Source organism: Mus musculus, chromosome 2 (genome assembly GCF_000001635.26).
Source record: "Mus musculus strain C57BL/6J chromosome 2, GRCm38.p6 C57BL/6J".
NCBI classification, from domain to species: Eukaryota; Metazoa; Chordata; class Mammalia; order Rodentia; family Muridae; genus Mus; species Mus musculus.
This window is the reverse complement of record NC_000068.7, coordinates 44,262,444-44,277,829: the sequence shown is the minus strand read 5'-3', so window position 1 is coordinate 44,277,829 and position 15,386 is coordinate 44,262,444. Positions and strand designations below refer to the sequence as shown.

At 39.1% G+C, this 15,386-nt stretch overlaps 1 protein-coding gene across 9 annotated transcripts in view; it reads right to left on the bottom strand.

The window, feature by feature from the left end:
- The window catches only part of Arhgap15 (Rho GTPase activating protein 15), a 647,156-nt gene that overhangs the window by 118,124 nt on the left and 513,646 nt on the right, over positions 1–15,386 (bottom strand). Inside the window, exon 13 of one of the 9 annotated variants that reach the window (XR_001783199.2) lies at positions 14,097–14,181. The exons of the other annotated variants lie outside the window; for them this stretch is intronic. The gene's annotated coding sequence lies outside the window, so the exon portion shown is untranslated. The remainder of the gene's footprint in view (positions 1–14,096; positions 14,182–15,386) is intronic. 9 annotated transcript variants of the gene reach the window in all.

Genomic DNA, 15,386 nt, shown 5'->3' with positions numbered 1-15,386 from the left:
AGATATGGGTACAGGGGAAAAATTCCTGAACAGAACAGCAATGGCTTGTGCTGTAAGATCGAGAATTGACAAATGGGACCTAATGAAACTCCAAAGTTTCTGCAAGGCAAAAGACACCGTCAATAAGACAAAAAGACCACCAACAGATTGGGAAAGGATCTTTACCTATCCTAAATCAGATAGGGGACTAATATCCAACATATATAAAGAACTCAAGAAGGTGGACTTCAGAAAATCAAATAACCCCATTAAAAAATGGGGCTCAGAACTGAACAAAGAATTCTCACCTGAGGAATACCGAATGGCAGAGAAGCACCTGAAAAAATGCTCAACATCCTTAATCATCAGGGAAATGCAAATCAAAACAACCCTGAGATTCCACCTCACACCAGTCAGAATGGCTAAGATCAAAAATTCAGGTGACAGCAGATGCTGGCGTGGATGTGGAGAAAGAGGAACACTCCTCCATTGTTGGTGGGATTGCAGGCTTGTACAACCACTCTGGAAATCAGTCTGGCGGTTCCTCAGAAAACTGGATATAGTACTACCGGAGGATCCAGCAATACCTCTCCTGGGCATATATCCAGAAGATGCCCCAACTGGTAAGAAGGACACATGCTCCACTATGTTCATAGCAGCCTTATTTATAATAGCCAGAAGCTGGAAGGAACCCAGATGCCCCTCAACAGAGGAATGGATACAGAAAATGTGGTACATCTACACAATGGAGTACTACTCAGCTATTAAAAAGAATGAATTGATGAAATTCCTAGCCAAATGGATGGACCTGGAGGGCATCATCCTGAGTGAGGTAACACATTCACAAAGGAACTCACACAATATGTACTCACTGATAAGTGGATATTAGCCCAAAACCTAAGATACCCAAGATATAAGATACAATTTCCTAAACACATGAAACTCAAGAAAAATGAAGACTGAAGTGTGAACACTATGCCCCTCCTTAGAAGTGGGAACAAAACACCCTTGGAAGGAGTTACAGAGACAAAGTTTGGAGCTGAGATAAAAGGATGGACCATGTAGACACTAGCATATCCGGGGATCCATCCCATAATCAGCTTCCAAATGCTGACACCATTGCATACACTAGCAAGATTATGCTGAAAGGACCCTGATATAGCTGTCTCTTGTCAGAGTATGCCTGGGCCTAGCAAACATAGAAGTGGATGCTCACAGTCGGCTATTGGATGGATCACATGGCCCCCAATGAAGGAGCTAGAGAAAGTACCAAAGAAGCTAAAGGGATCTGCAACCCTATAGGTGGAACAACATTATGAACTAACCAGTACCCTGGAGCTCTTGACTCTAGCTGCATATGCATCAAAAGATGGCCTAGTCGGCCATCACTGGAAAGAGAGGCCCATTGGACACGCAAACTTTATATGCCCCAGTACAGGGGAACGCCAGGGCCATAAAAGGGGAGTGGGTGGGTAGGGGAGAGGGGGTGGGTGGCTATGGGGGACTTTTGGTATAGCATTGCAAATGTAAATGAGCGAAATACCTAATAAAAAATGGAAAAAAAAATATTTGTCTGGGCTCCTGGCCTTGACAACCCTGATGGTACAGAGTGTCCCGGGTTAGGGGAAGATAAGTCTAAAGTCTTGATTCATCAAGGACCCATAAGCATCTGAGGAAGGCATTTTAAGGCATTTTACTGCAAAACTGCAGAGCTTTCGTGCCTGAAGAGGTGGTTACAGGTGTCCTAGTTCAACAACTGTAATTTTATTTTAGAGGCAAAATGTAAGGTTTGAGGGGGACATGTACTTCTTGGATGTGGCAGAGCCAACTACAGCACACACCAAGAAAACTCAACCACTTAGTAATGTCCCCTGCCCTTGGTAAATCATTCTATCCCTTTGTGAACCACATGCCATCCATGTGTACCACACAAATAACCAAGTAAAAAGTCGTATGTGATGCAGACACAAGACCCTGTACAGACCTATCCTGGTGTGCCTTTCTGTCAGATTCCTTAACGGAAAAACAGGTTTACAGTTATTCCACACATAACTTTGTTTGTGATCAAATGTCTGCCCACTAGATTACTGAAGAACTTAAAAGAAGAGGAGCAACCTCTCCAGAGATATGGAGCTAACAGTGAAACAACAGTCTGTAATCTCTGGAGAACTATTAATCATCTGTACTGACAGTTTTGCCCAAATGATTACTCTCCACTTAACTTTGACAACGCTTGAAGTGTAAGCTCTTAAAAAGTGAGGGTGTCTTGTTGCTGTTATTCATGCTCGTATCATCTACAGAATGGGTACAAGACAGTTCCAGTCACCTGAGGGAAGCAGGCAGTTCACAGGATGCCCAATTAGTATTTCACAGTATCAGCATGCTTTCAGAAGCTTGCTGTCTTCATTTCCTTATAGCAAGGACATCCATTTTGTTCTGTACCTTATTGGGTGATTGTGGGAAACAGACTACATCTGCCGGAAAGCAAACATTGTTTCTTCTTTCCAGATGTCTGCTTTTTCTCCCAGAAGTTGAAGAGCATTGGACAAGCAATAACAGATGAAGAGCACATGCATAACTATAAATGGGCAAGCTGATTGTTTTCAAAATTGGTATAAACATTTGCTCTTGGGTTGCGATTTAGCTCATAGCAAATCCTTACATTTGTGTTATAAACTCCAAACTTAAAAAAAAATGTTTATAATGAAAGTGCTGACAATGTGAAAATTAAGTTATGGTCAGGAAAGCAGTTCTGTTTAAAAATGCCATTTTGCACTTCTGCATTGACTTCCTAACCACCGACGGAGATGTCAGTTTCTCTAGTCTCCTTTCCCATTCCAAGGGCTCAGCTGACAATTGTGTTGAAATGAACAAGCAAACTGAATTTCATCCTTCTGCCCCTTCAATACGTTACCATTAGAGTTTAGAGCTACATGCTGGCTGCTTAACTGGTTGCATGAATGGTGATGATGGTGGTAGTGGTAGTTGTGACTAAGACCAGAAGAGGATTGAGTTCATTGCACAATACAAAGAGAATTTGCTTTTATGCAGCCTTTGTAAAAAAGAAAGGACAGCAATTATTAAGAAATACTTTCCACCCTGTGATCTTGACTATGTCAAAACATAGTGACTACATTGACTAAGGGTATTAAATAAGGTCAGAAGAATCCCTTGACTTGTTAATAAATGATTTGGTGGGACTGAAAGTGTTGTTTTCACCCTAGTGTTGGCATGACAGTGACCGGGGCAGGGTGACTCAGCTGTCCATATATCTTATGCTAACAGAGCAATGCCCGTCTCTTACATAGACGGATTGCAAAGATTGCCTATTGCTCACTTAAAGAACCACAAGAAGAATAAAAATAAATAAGAAACAACAATAGAGAAAGATGTGGAAAAGGTATTTTATGAGAAAAAGATTTACTATAGGAAACTGGAGAGAAATCAAGGAAGTTTATGCAATCACAGGCTATCCTGGGAACCTCTGCAGTAACACTACATTCAAATCAACAATTTCAACTTGGAAATGTAAAAGGTTTTTATGATGTATATTATTATCTAGATTCTCATATATTTACAAGGGAGCAGAATTATTTTACAATATAGAAGTCTGAGAGAAAAGCAAACCCCAAACCCAACCCAAGGACACAAAATACAATTACACAAAACATCCTCATGCCCAGAGCCTGATTCTCAGGTTCTGACAGGAGAAACTAGATGGGAGACTTTCATGCTTGACATAAAAACACCTACTACATCACTTTCAAAGAACCATGAAGTCTCCTGAATGGAGAAAAGCTTTTTTTTTTCTTTTCTGAAACAAGGTCTCACTGTGTAGTTCTGACTGGTATGAAACTCGCCCTGTGTACCAAAGTGGCCTTGAACTCACAAAATATTCACCTTTCTCTGCTTCTCAAGTGCTGGGATTTATATGTATATATCACCAAATCCAGCATATTTGTTAATTAAATGTAAAAGAAAAATAGGCTTTTCACACATAAGCTTTTCTTAACCCTGCATTTAAACTATTAGGATATGCCCTTTAAATTTCAACATTTACATTTTTCTGCACATGCCTATAAATTATTAGGACAGTTTCTGCATTCTATGGATATTTCACAATAACTCTTAAGTAAGGCATAGAAGAAGCTCAAATAAAGAAATCAAGAGACAGGAAGCCATCTAAGTAGTAGGGCAAAATGTAGATTTTTTTTTTGTCCTTTTGTTACAGAGCCTCAAATACTGTAAGTGTCTAGCCTTATGCAGATGTAGAAGACTCCTATAGAGTTTAACAATATGAGTAGGGAACCATGTAGTTTAATTATACATGCAGGGAACCATGTAGGTTTTGGAGCACCAATCCTCTGAGTGGAGGGATATTTTGAGGATTAATGCATAGTCTTCTTGGGCTGTAGATTCATATAACTATTTTGAAAACAGTGACCCCCCCCCACACACAGATAATGAAGAGGGATGTGTGCATGAAAACATGGGACCCATTTTCCCCCTTTTACATCAATGAGAACCGTTGGGCATGGTTAGTCTTTCAAGAGAGAGTTATACCTTACATAAAAAAAAAAAAAAAAGTACAGTGCAAATCTTGGATGGCTATGCTTGATATCACCAGTTATTTGGCAACTTTATTAAAAGTTAACATGACACAAATATGATGTACATTAGCAAACTGAGATAAAAGAGTTCTGACGGACAGAATAAGAGCAGAATTAAAGATGGATTGTTTTCCCCAAATGATTTCTCCCTGGCTTGTCCTCTTATAGTTACGGCTTGGAACGCCTTCTTTGTTTATAACTCAATGATTCACATACAGGCAGCACTGCAGTACCACATAAAATAACTATAATAATTTGGTGTAATTGGAGAAGAATGTGTTTTTGCAGAATGAACGGAACAACCGGGTCTTTAAACGCGTTCCTCCTGTTATCCCTCAGTCAGCACTGCGATGGGAGCCGGTTCTAAGTATACCCTCAGCAGAGAGCCGCTGTCTGTCTCTCTTAAAAACTCTTGGGTGATCTCCTCATTAGCCGTGCTCAACTGATTGCTTTAAAATAAGAACTGAGGTTTCCCATCTCGTCAAGTGGAAGCTAATTTCCTCTTTTACACATCTACACACACGTGTGTTACAACCACCACGTGGATTGTATATGCTGTACTGTAACATACTCTAGCTGTTCAAATCTGGGCTAGCTTGGTTCGTTAGCACGCTAGCATTGATTATTTTTTTTTTTTTTTCCACCTTGTGATTTTTTTTCCTCTTAACATTCCTGAAGGTGAATTCAAATACCGTGTTTTCTTTTACAGATTGAATCTGGTTTTGAAGTTTTAAGAAGTCGCTAGACAAATTCCGACATCCAAGATATAAAGTTTTACTTGGGGCGGGGGGGGGGGCGGGGGGGGGCACAGAGGGAGAAGAGTAGCAAAAGAGTAGGTGGGAGAAAATGAACTCAGCCTGAGGAAACTGATTACTTTTTATCTTGTGCCAATCTCTTTCCTTTTCCCTTTCTAGTCGAAGTCAAAGGAATCTAATTTGGATTGACCAATAACTGTGTGAATATGAAACTTCAGTGTGTGGCCGGCGTGTCTATTACATTATGCTACTCTGCAGTAGACACACAGGTTTCAGATTCCCCTGCGATCCAGCGGGTGAGTGTCTTCCTCCTCCAGTCTCCCGGATAGACAACGCAAAGTATAGCTAGTTGTCATATACAGACCTGAAAAATTGTTCCCAGCGTATATAATTCCCAGACCAGGCATTACACAACCAGAGTTTAAAATGTCACATGTAAATCATCCAGAGTTAAGCTGCTTAGGAAACACAAACCATTCTCTAAGGACATATGAGACTAGAACTTCAGAAGATGCTGTCTCACTGTGGGATGGCAGAAAACAGCGGCTCGCAGACCACCCTGGTGTGTAGTAATCAACAATGCAGTGGCCCACTTTATAAAGGCGTCAGACAGTCTGTAAGCAAAAAGGCAGGGCCTCCAACTGAGACAGGCCCTGCTAATAAGTGGCTTCAAGTAAAAAAGAAGAAGAAAGCCAGCTTTTAGCATATGCAACAGGTCGGATCATGGACTTCTTTTTTCCTTTTGCCAACTACCTTCTTTCACACAGAACAGCTCCATCATGAGCCTTGTTCCCAACACAGGGGGCCCCACATGTTCTTACCCCCACTTCTCTCATAGCCCTCGGTACCCTGCCCATTCCTTTGCTGGGCTGTGAATCCTCGGAGAACAGCACTGGGGACTGTCTGTCTTGTCTCTCTTTTCCCCTTTAATGCTTTCTTAAGAAGTTATTCAAAACACAGTCAGCACACGTTGCCGAGTTCCAGCACTGATCGTAGCTCCCTCAGACATGTTGGACAAATTGTTTTCCTTCAGTGTCCTCACGAACAAATGAAAACAGTGGAGTTTTAAACATTTTTGCAAAAGTTTAGCGTGAGAGACTCGGTATTTGAAAGAACAAATGTCGGGGATGTAGCTGAATGGTAGAGAACTTGTCTGTCACAACCGAGACTCTGGATTTAATTCCAAGCACCACAGGAGGAAGAGACAGAGCGTGCTTTTTCAGAGCGTGTACGTTTGTGTCTACCAGGGGTGTAGGTATTTGTTTCACTAAAAGCTGAGTTTTCTGAATAACGTAATTGTCACTTAAAACACAACAGTAGAGTTCAATTTGTTTTACTCTTTCAGACAGATTCTATAGTTTTAGAAAATCATTTGAAAGAATTTCGTCGACTTGGGTGGCTTATAGAACGCAGCCATACATGAAATGGACCAAAGCAGTTAGTCCAGGAAGTATGAAGACATTTCAGTTTTCTTATACGTCTGACATTACATCAGCAAAATTCTTCAGTGCAGGCTGTACCTGCTGTGATAAGTACAGAGACTCAAGCACATTTTATCAACAGGGCAACTTGTACAAACTGGGTACATAAACAGAAAATAATAATGTTGAAGGAAGTATAATTAATTAATTCAAGCTTAAGATAAGATCACTGAATCCTGCTGACCCTACATGCTAATCAGTTGATTGATTAATTGCTACAATCATAATAATTATATGGTACAAATGTAAGTATACTTAATGATAGTATAGCCTTAGAGTTAAAAGTTCTTTTCAATCTGCATATCTTTTTTTTTTTTTCCGAATCAAAAGAGTTGGTTGCAGTTTCCGTAACAATGTCTTTTAGCTGTGTAGAGATGGAAATCTTATCTCAAAATTAGATACGGATCTATTCTTTTCATCCTTGGATATTTTCTGTGATTACTTAATATTCTAATAAAAATTAATAACTACACCCCAGTGAAACAAGAATGTTCCATTATATGTACTTGACAGACCACAGCAGCCTTCTATAGCTATGCTCACTGCGTGAAGGGCAGCACTTAGCATGTAGCAGAGGGTCCGGGAGCATACTGTTGTCCATCCTGGGCTTTGGATATGTGACTAATAGATAGAGTTGCCATTGAAACACAAGATTGAAGTATGGGATGAATAGGAAGGCAGTTTATGAATATTTTCATACTTGGGCACTTGAGGACCGAGTCTCACATAGCTTTAATATGGATAGCAATTTATATACGGACAAATTCACTTTTAGGCTTTTCTAACCCCATGACAAACATATTGCTCTGCTATGAACTATAGATAGTACAGCATCCTCAATTTCCGCAAAGACACTGTACTAATAGCATTCAGTTCCTGATTACTTAACATCCTGAGAGTTACAGAGTTTCAGCTGTGTGATGTTGGAGTGATTTTGTAGAGCTGAGAATGATGGTTTAGTGGCTATTCTAGGCTCAGGATACATCCAATTTGGCACTTGAGTGTATAGCGTACAGTTTCAGAAGCAAGAAGTCGTCTCTGGCCTTCTCTTGACTTTTTCCTTCCCCCTATGTTCATTGACAAAGAAAGTCATAAAATCCAGTATCCCTTTTCTCATGTTTTGTTCCCGAATGCCAACCACAAAACCTAGAACTACCTTCATTTTCTTCCTTGTCTCTTTGAGGCCCTTATGTGTTGTCTGTGTTTCCCTGTGTCAGGAGACAGAGAAAGATCTGAACCAATAGGTCTTGCTAGGCTTCCTCCATCCTGTTTGCATTAGCTCCTCATTCCAATGACACCTCTATGTAGATATCCGGTTCATATTGAACATAAGTATAAAGGCAAACAATTCTCTCTTGGATTGTGTCTTTATTTCTGAAGGCTCAAATTGTCACATATAATTTTGCTTAACTATATTTGTTACGCTTTGCTCCTGTTAACATGTTTTTTATCTAGGCGTGTTTGCAACAGTCATTAAGGAGATGGAGAAAAAGGAATGTCATTTGTACTTCTAGCACTGTCTAGATTTTGTTTATGGAAACAATAAGGCAGGAGGGAAAGCTGTTTGACTAATGACTTGTGTTTAATTCTATAGTCTGATGTTTGGAAAACATCTCATATCAAGTTTATCAACTGCTGCTAAGAACATTGCTTTCTTCTTAGTCATCTAGTTTCAAAGCCTCATCTATGTTTCTCTTTCATCATGTTGTCCAAATTATGCTAAACCATCATGTCTTTTCTTTCTATTATGTTTATATACTTCGCTATTTTTATATGTACTTAATTTTGCATATATGCTTAAAGCTTTTTATATACTGTAGTTTTTAATTTTCAAAGTTACAAAAGATTTTAAGGTTTGTGAACAGATTAGCCACCATTTAGAAATAAGTCAATTCTTAAACGTTTGCATGCAGATAATCTGGAGAGCTTGAATGAACATGAATCCCCGAGCTCTGTTTCTACAGGCCATTTTTCTGAAGGTATGGCACTAGATGCTAGGATACATGTATGTAATAAGATCACAGGTAATTCAGATGCTTGCAGCCATATATTTTGACTCATAGCTAAGTACCTTGTTCCAGAATATATTCAGAGAGCATACTATACATTTGGCAGTTGCTTTGGGAAGCTGTGTGTGAGTCCAGCGAAGCAAATGCACAGATAGAACACAGGGCAAAGTCAGTAATGGTGATGGAATTTAGACTTAGCTTGGAAACAGAACTTAGGGCATATCTGTGAAGAACTCTCTAGATTGGGCTATTTGAGGTTGAAATTCTCAATCTGAGTGCAGGTGGTACAGTTCCATGGGCTGAGGTCCACATAAGAAGGAAAAAGCCAAATAAACACAACATACATATCTCTATTCTTGACTGCAGATGCAGCGTGGCCAGTCTCTTCATGCTCCGAAAGACAGAATTTTCCCATCATGGTGGTCTACACCCATGACCTGTGATCCCAGATAACATTTTCTTCCTTAAGTTGGTTTTGTTGGCTATTTTGCCCCAACAGTATGCAAAGTAACTATACTTAAGTCATTTTTGGATAATAGCAAGGGGAGTACTTGTTGGGATTTTATGTTTCCTTTGCCCCATTAAACTATCCTGTCAGTTACCACTAAGGTTATTTTCTCAAAAGCATAGTTTTCAATTTTTGACCACTTTCCTCAAAAAACTATAATAGGATTTTTTTATTGTGTATTGGATAAGATTTAAACCATCTATACTATTAAAATCTCTGCAATTCATTAGTTAATTTGTTGGTCAAATATTCGCCTTTTCTATGGAGTGACCTCTGCTAGACAATAGGACAGAGAATCTAATTAGGTAATTTCAGGATGTAACTACTTGGAATTTATAATGCTGGATTAACTGTATCTGTTCTCCCTCATCTCCTACTGTTTATCTCCAAAACTCTTTGCTTCATGCAACCAGATACCTCCCATTCCTCTAAACTGTACTTGTCTCAGGGTGGGGTCTCATGTTCATTCTGTGGCTGACATCCCAAGCAGCTGATATCCCTGCTGCCTCCTTTATGAAGCAAATCCTGATCTATCACATCTCTTCTGTGGAACATTTATTGTCTTATCGCCCACTGTCCAGCTAGACCACATTAAGTCATCATTTGCTTAGTCAGGGATAGTATCACTTTTCAGTACTTCCCTCAAAATACACATGCCTTGGCTTGAAGCAAGGTGGCATGGCAGACATCTATCTCAGAAGGAAGAGTTTCACTCTTCCTGTGTACCTTCATCAAGAAATAGGAAGAAGACGAATGACTTCCTGAGCTAACAGCAAAATATAATCACCCAAGGGTTTACTCCTTTTTTAGTAAAGATTATTGGACCTTATTTCAAATGCAGTGGACAACAACAAAATCTATCATCTTAGTTCCAGGACTCTGTTTCTATAGAAGTGATATGAATCAGAGTTCTTTGGAAGCTCCTAGAATGTCTGATTATAAGATTACTCCTATTATTGTTTACTTTACAAAAATATTCTTAATATTCATTAAGATAGTATTCTTACTTCAGAAATGCACAGATCATATTAAAGCAAAAACAGAAGAAAAAACTTCAGGCTTAAATAATCATTCACAGATATTCATATCCATGTTTAGTAACAGATCTACACTTGCTATGATTTATATATGTACTCCAAGCTCATGTGTTAGGCACCGAATTCCCAGTGCAAGTGTTGAGAAGTAGAACTTTTAAAGAGGAGATTAGGCCATGAGAGCTCTCCCTTCATGAAAGAATGCCATTATCCTAGATACGGGAGCCATTTCCCCTACCACAGCTAAAAAACCTGTCTCTCCCTTCTTCTTCTTCCTTCTTCTTTCTCTCTTCTCTTCTATCCACTTTTCTTCCACCCATGTGTATATTATTATGTCTTTCCACATGTGACCTTAGGTCTACAGCTGGATGCCCTTCTTGAGGAAAGACTTTGACTTTCCCAGTCTTCAAAACTTACAGCTCTGATTCTTTACCTGTTACCCAGCCCTAGTTTGCCACAGTAGCAAAGAACAGGCTAAGATGGTACTGTAATGCTACATTAAGCTTATGCTTTCGCTTAATAACTAGTGCCTTTTTGCCTTGTGATGTAATGTTTCAAAAGAATAATTTAACAATTGTATTATATGAATTGGCCATGGTTTAGTTTTCTGTGGGGTTTAATTTTATTGTTTGTTGTTGTTTTTGCAATGTTAAGGATCGAATTCAGGACCTGTGCATGCTAGACAAGCATTCTATTACTGAACCACCCACAGTCACCTTCTCTAAAGTTCATCTGAATTCACTCTATGGTTTTCACTGTTATTCACAATATTTCAAGGAGCCTGTTTGTACATATTTTTATGTACCTCTCAAAATGCTTTCTAAACTGTTTCTACACACACACACACACACACACACACACACACACACACACACCGAGAGAGACAGAGAGAGAGAGAAAGAGAGAGACAGAGAGAGACAGAGAGACAGAGACAGAGAGAGCTTCAAGAATTTCTAAGACTAATAGTGCCAAGGGTCTGAGAGAATCTGCATTCAGTATACATGTATAGATGCATATAGATACAATATGTGTGGAAATTTTATCCTTTGTTGAGGATATTAAATTTATTGGATATCTTCCTTAAATGTTTTTAGACACATTAGAGACAAGAGGACATCACAATAATAACTCTTCTGAAGAAACTTTGATTAGATTTATCACAAGAGCTAAAAAACCTGAGGCAGGAGAACACTATTTTTTTGTTCTTTTTATTTTTAGTATGATACCTTATTCTAGCCATCTGTTGATTAAATCACTGGTTCCAAATCATGTCATTTAAAATGGATGACAAATTTTACTAACTCTCGCTTGTGAGTATCAGAATGCTGAGGGCAGGGCTCTCTTGCTGTTCTCTTACAGTAAACAAGGGAGCACAATAGGTACACAGGCTCATTTTTTTCTTTCTGTCACCTAGCTTGCTGTTTAGTCTCATATGTCTCAGCATTCATGATCAGAACACACATTGCTAAGCAAACCTTTAAAACAATGCTGTACTCCATTGGCGAATCCCAACTCCACTGAAAGGACACTCTTTTGAGTACAGTTGATCAACACAAGTAGAAGAGACCTCTGGGCTGCTTTGTAGGAGGAGCTGTTCCTTGGTAAGAACAGAAGGTCCCTGATGGTGCTTTCATCACCACACCATGCAAGGATACCTGCTTCGATCTGCCCACAAAACTCAAGGCAACTATGTGCATGTATGGACCCAGTGCCACTTGCACAGGGAATGTCAACAAGAGAGCAGGGCAGAAGAGATTTGGTGGCAGATGGTGTAGTCTACAGGAAATGTTCATCCAGCTTTGTTCGGTCTATACTCTGAAACAATTCTAGAATAAACACTTAGGGTCATAATTTATAAGTATATCAGTGCCAATAAATCAGAATCCTGTAAACAGTCATGTTTATTATATTCTTCTTGCTTAATATTCATGACAGTAATTTATTTTTATGGTACAGTTTCACTGTCCTCTGTACCAGGGCTCTCCATTTAAGCCTGGCAGGTTGAATTAGCAGGAGTTCAGGTAACCCTTTGAAGGCTGCAGAAGTACACTAGCCAGTTAAAATAAAAAACAAATTGATTGCTTAAAACCACTACACTGATATATAGAAAATGTAGGGTCTAGTATCTATAAAACATTGATAAAACAGAGCTCATAAACACAGATGAACATTTGGAGAGAACTAAGTATTTAGTTCTTAAATTTATTGTCAACAAAAGGAATGGAATTAAGCAGAGTTTCCACCTCTCTCATTTCCTTGCCACCAGTTCTTCTGATTATCCACATGGATATTACAACATTGTTGCGACTAATTACCAGGGTTTGCTCCAGTAGAAATTACATGAATAGACCTCCACAAAGTGCACTGACTTTTATATTCACCTTGTGTTGGAGTCATGAACAAGAGTGAGTTATGGTTCTTGCTCCAAGAGAATCTTAAGTCAGATTTAGAGATGGAAAACAGGGCTTGGGATCTAAGTCACTGGTAGAGTGTTTGCAAGGTATTCGTGAAGCCTGGTTCAGTGCACAGAACACAAAGAGAAGTAGATGAAAACCTGTACTGCACTGTTCTTTTAGTAGATTTGAGACAGGCTATACATGGTTTTGCACCTAAAATCTCAGTAGGGAGCCAGGTATGGCAATGCATGGCTCTAATCCCAACCAGAACTGAAAAGGCAAAGGCAGGAGTTAAATTCTAGGCCAGCCTGTGCTACAAAGCAAGATGCCATCTTAAACAAACAAACAAACAAACAAACACATACATACACAAACAAACCAACCAATAAAAGCAAACTAACAATTAGAAAAACAAAAATGCAATAGAGAAAATTCACTAAACATTGTCAGAAGAGAAAGCATAGACATATAAGCCTAGAAAACATTTTTTCATTTTTAAATTTCCCAACTAAGAATACTGCAATCTGTGTACTTTTCTGTATATTGTGTTCTGTATCCACAAGTATTCCAGAATTTAAGAAATATATTGTGCTGGCTGGTTTTTATGTCAACTTGATTCAGGGTAGAGTCATTGGAGAGGCAGGAGACTAAGTTGAGAATAATGCCCACAATAAGATCAGGTTGTAGGCAAACCTATAGGGAATTTTATTAATTAGTGATAGCTGTGGAAGGATATGGCTTATTGTGGGTGGTGTCACCCCTGGGCTGGTAGTACTGGCTTTTATAAGAAAGTATAAGAAAGTAGACTGAACAAGCCAGGAGGCAGCACCCTTGCTTGGCCCCTACATCAGTCCCTGCCTCCAAGTTTCTGCTTTGGTGGAGTTTCTGTTCTGACCTCCTTCTATGATAAACAATGACATGAAAGTGTAAGCCAAAGAAAACCTTTCCTCCTAAGTTGCTTTGGCCTTAGTACTTCATCACAGCAATAGTAGCCCTAAGGAAGACATGTACTGTCATCCAGTATGAGGAGACATATGGTTAGTATTTTAATTTTAAGTTTAAAACTTTCCCTGGGTAGGAAAGGTCGAAATGATGGCTTTATTTTGCAAGCCAAATGTGTGTGTGTGTGTGTGTGTGTGTGTGTGTGTGTGTGTGTGTGTGTATGTAGTTGGTGTGAGGGGTAAAATGATGCTCTGATATAGTTTTCTCTTCCTAGCAACACAGAATGAAAGTTGTAGAGAGAATCCTTTGTTATTTCCTATCCACATTTAGGGTTGTAATGAGAGCACGATTCCTCATTTTGATTTATACTTTAATGACTTACAATGCAAGGAGGATCTTACTGCTAGCCCGGTTGTTGTTTTCTCCTGATGCATTTCGCACAAAATAGGTGTTCTTAGCCAACATTCCTAAAAGATAAATTAAATGTTCCTTACAAATACATTTGCATGCCCTTCCACCTTCTCCATCTGTTAGGGGTGTTTGAATCTCACTGGTGCTTTATTTTATTTTTAAAAGTTTTCCCAGCAACCTAGGCCCAGGAATGAAAACCTGTAATGTTGCCTTGGAGACCAAAAGCAATAAAAATAATTGTTGAATTTCATTTGAATAGCGAAGACAGAAACAAAGAACAAGGTTCTGAGATTATGTGTATGATCAAGAAAGTCAATCATGTTTATGTGGTCTCTTCTCCTTAGAGTTCTAAATAGCACACTCTGTTTCAGGAGTAAACTGGATTCTATCTGTTAATGCATTTTAAAATGGACAATTCCTATCAGTTTTCTTCTATTCTTTGGATTTTGCCTTGTGTGATCTATGGATATTGTTGCTTAAAAAAATCAGTGAGTTTTACAATGCAAATTGTGGTTATCATTGTAATAGATTCCCATTTTATCCAACTTACTCAGATCAATATACCAAGGAGAAATGACAGCTTGGCCCCCATGAGCACTGTATTCTTCTCAAATTTAACAAAGCAAATTGTGTGGTACTACGGTGTGGTGTTGGAAGTTCCTGACAGTATACTCAATGGCTTCTTTATGACTGATCAAATACTGTCATCAAGGCTCTAGGTGGGCCTTGGTGTAGAAGAGATACCCTACTTGGTGAAGATTTTATACTTGGTGGACCCATAGAGAAATCCTCTTGGAAAGCTGAACATGAGAATCCTCTATGATCGAGTTGAGTCTAAGAGCACTGAAAGAATACATTGAGATGGCATCATAAGGGCCTTTTGTGTCTGATCTGCACCTACAGCTTCTTGTGTCAACGAAAGGCCACATTTGCAACCCCTTTCACACCTTAGTATGATGATAGAATGAAAACCAATCAGGCTGACATTTATAAATATTGATTCTGTGTGTTTTACTTTTGTAGTTTTGGCCAAACTGAGCATTAGCATCTTTGTAAGGACATCTTGATAGGCAGTGAGCCCACACAATGCCTGGTCCTCCCATCTCCATGCATTTTTACAAATGATAAAGGAAGTGATCTTTGCTTTAGATTAACTTGAATCTTTGTCTACACCAAGGAAGTACAACACTGAATATTCTGATCAATTTGACATAATCTAGAATGGTTTGGAAAGAGGGGCTCTCAACTGAGAAATTGCCAC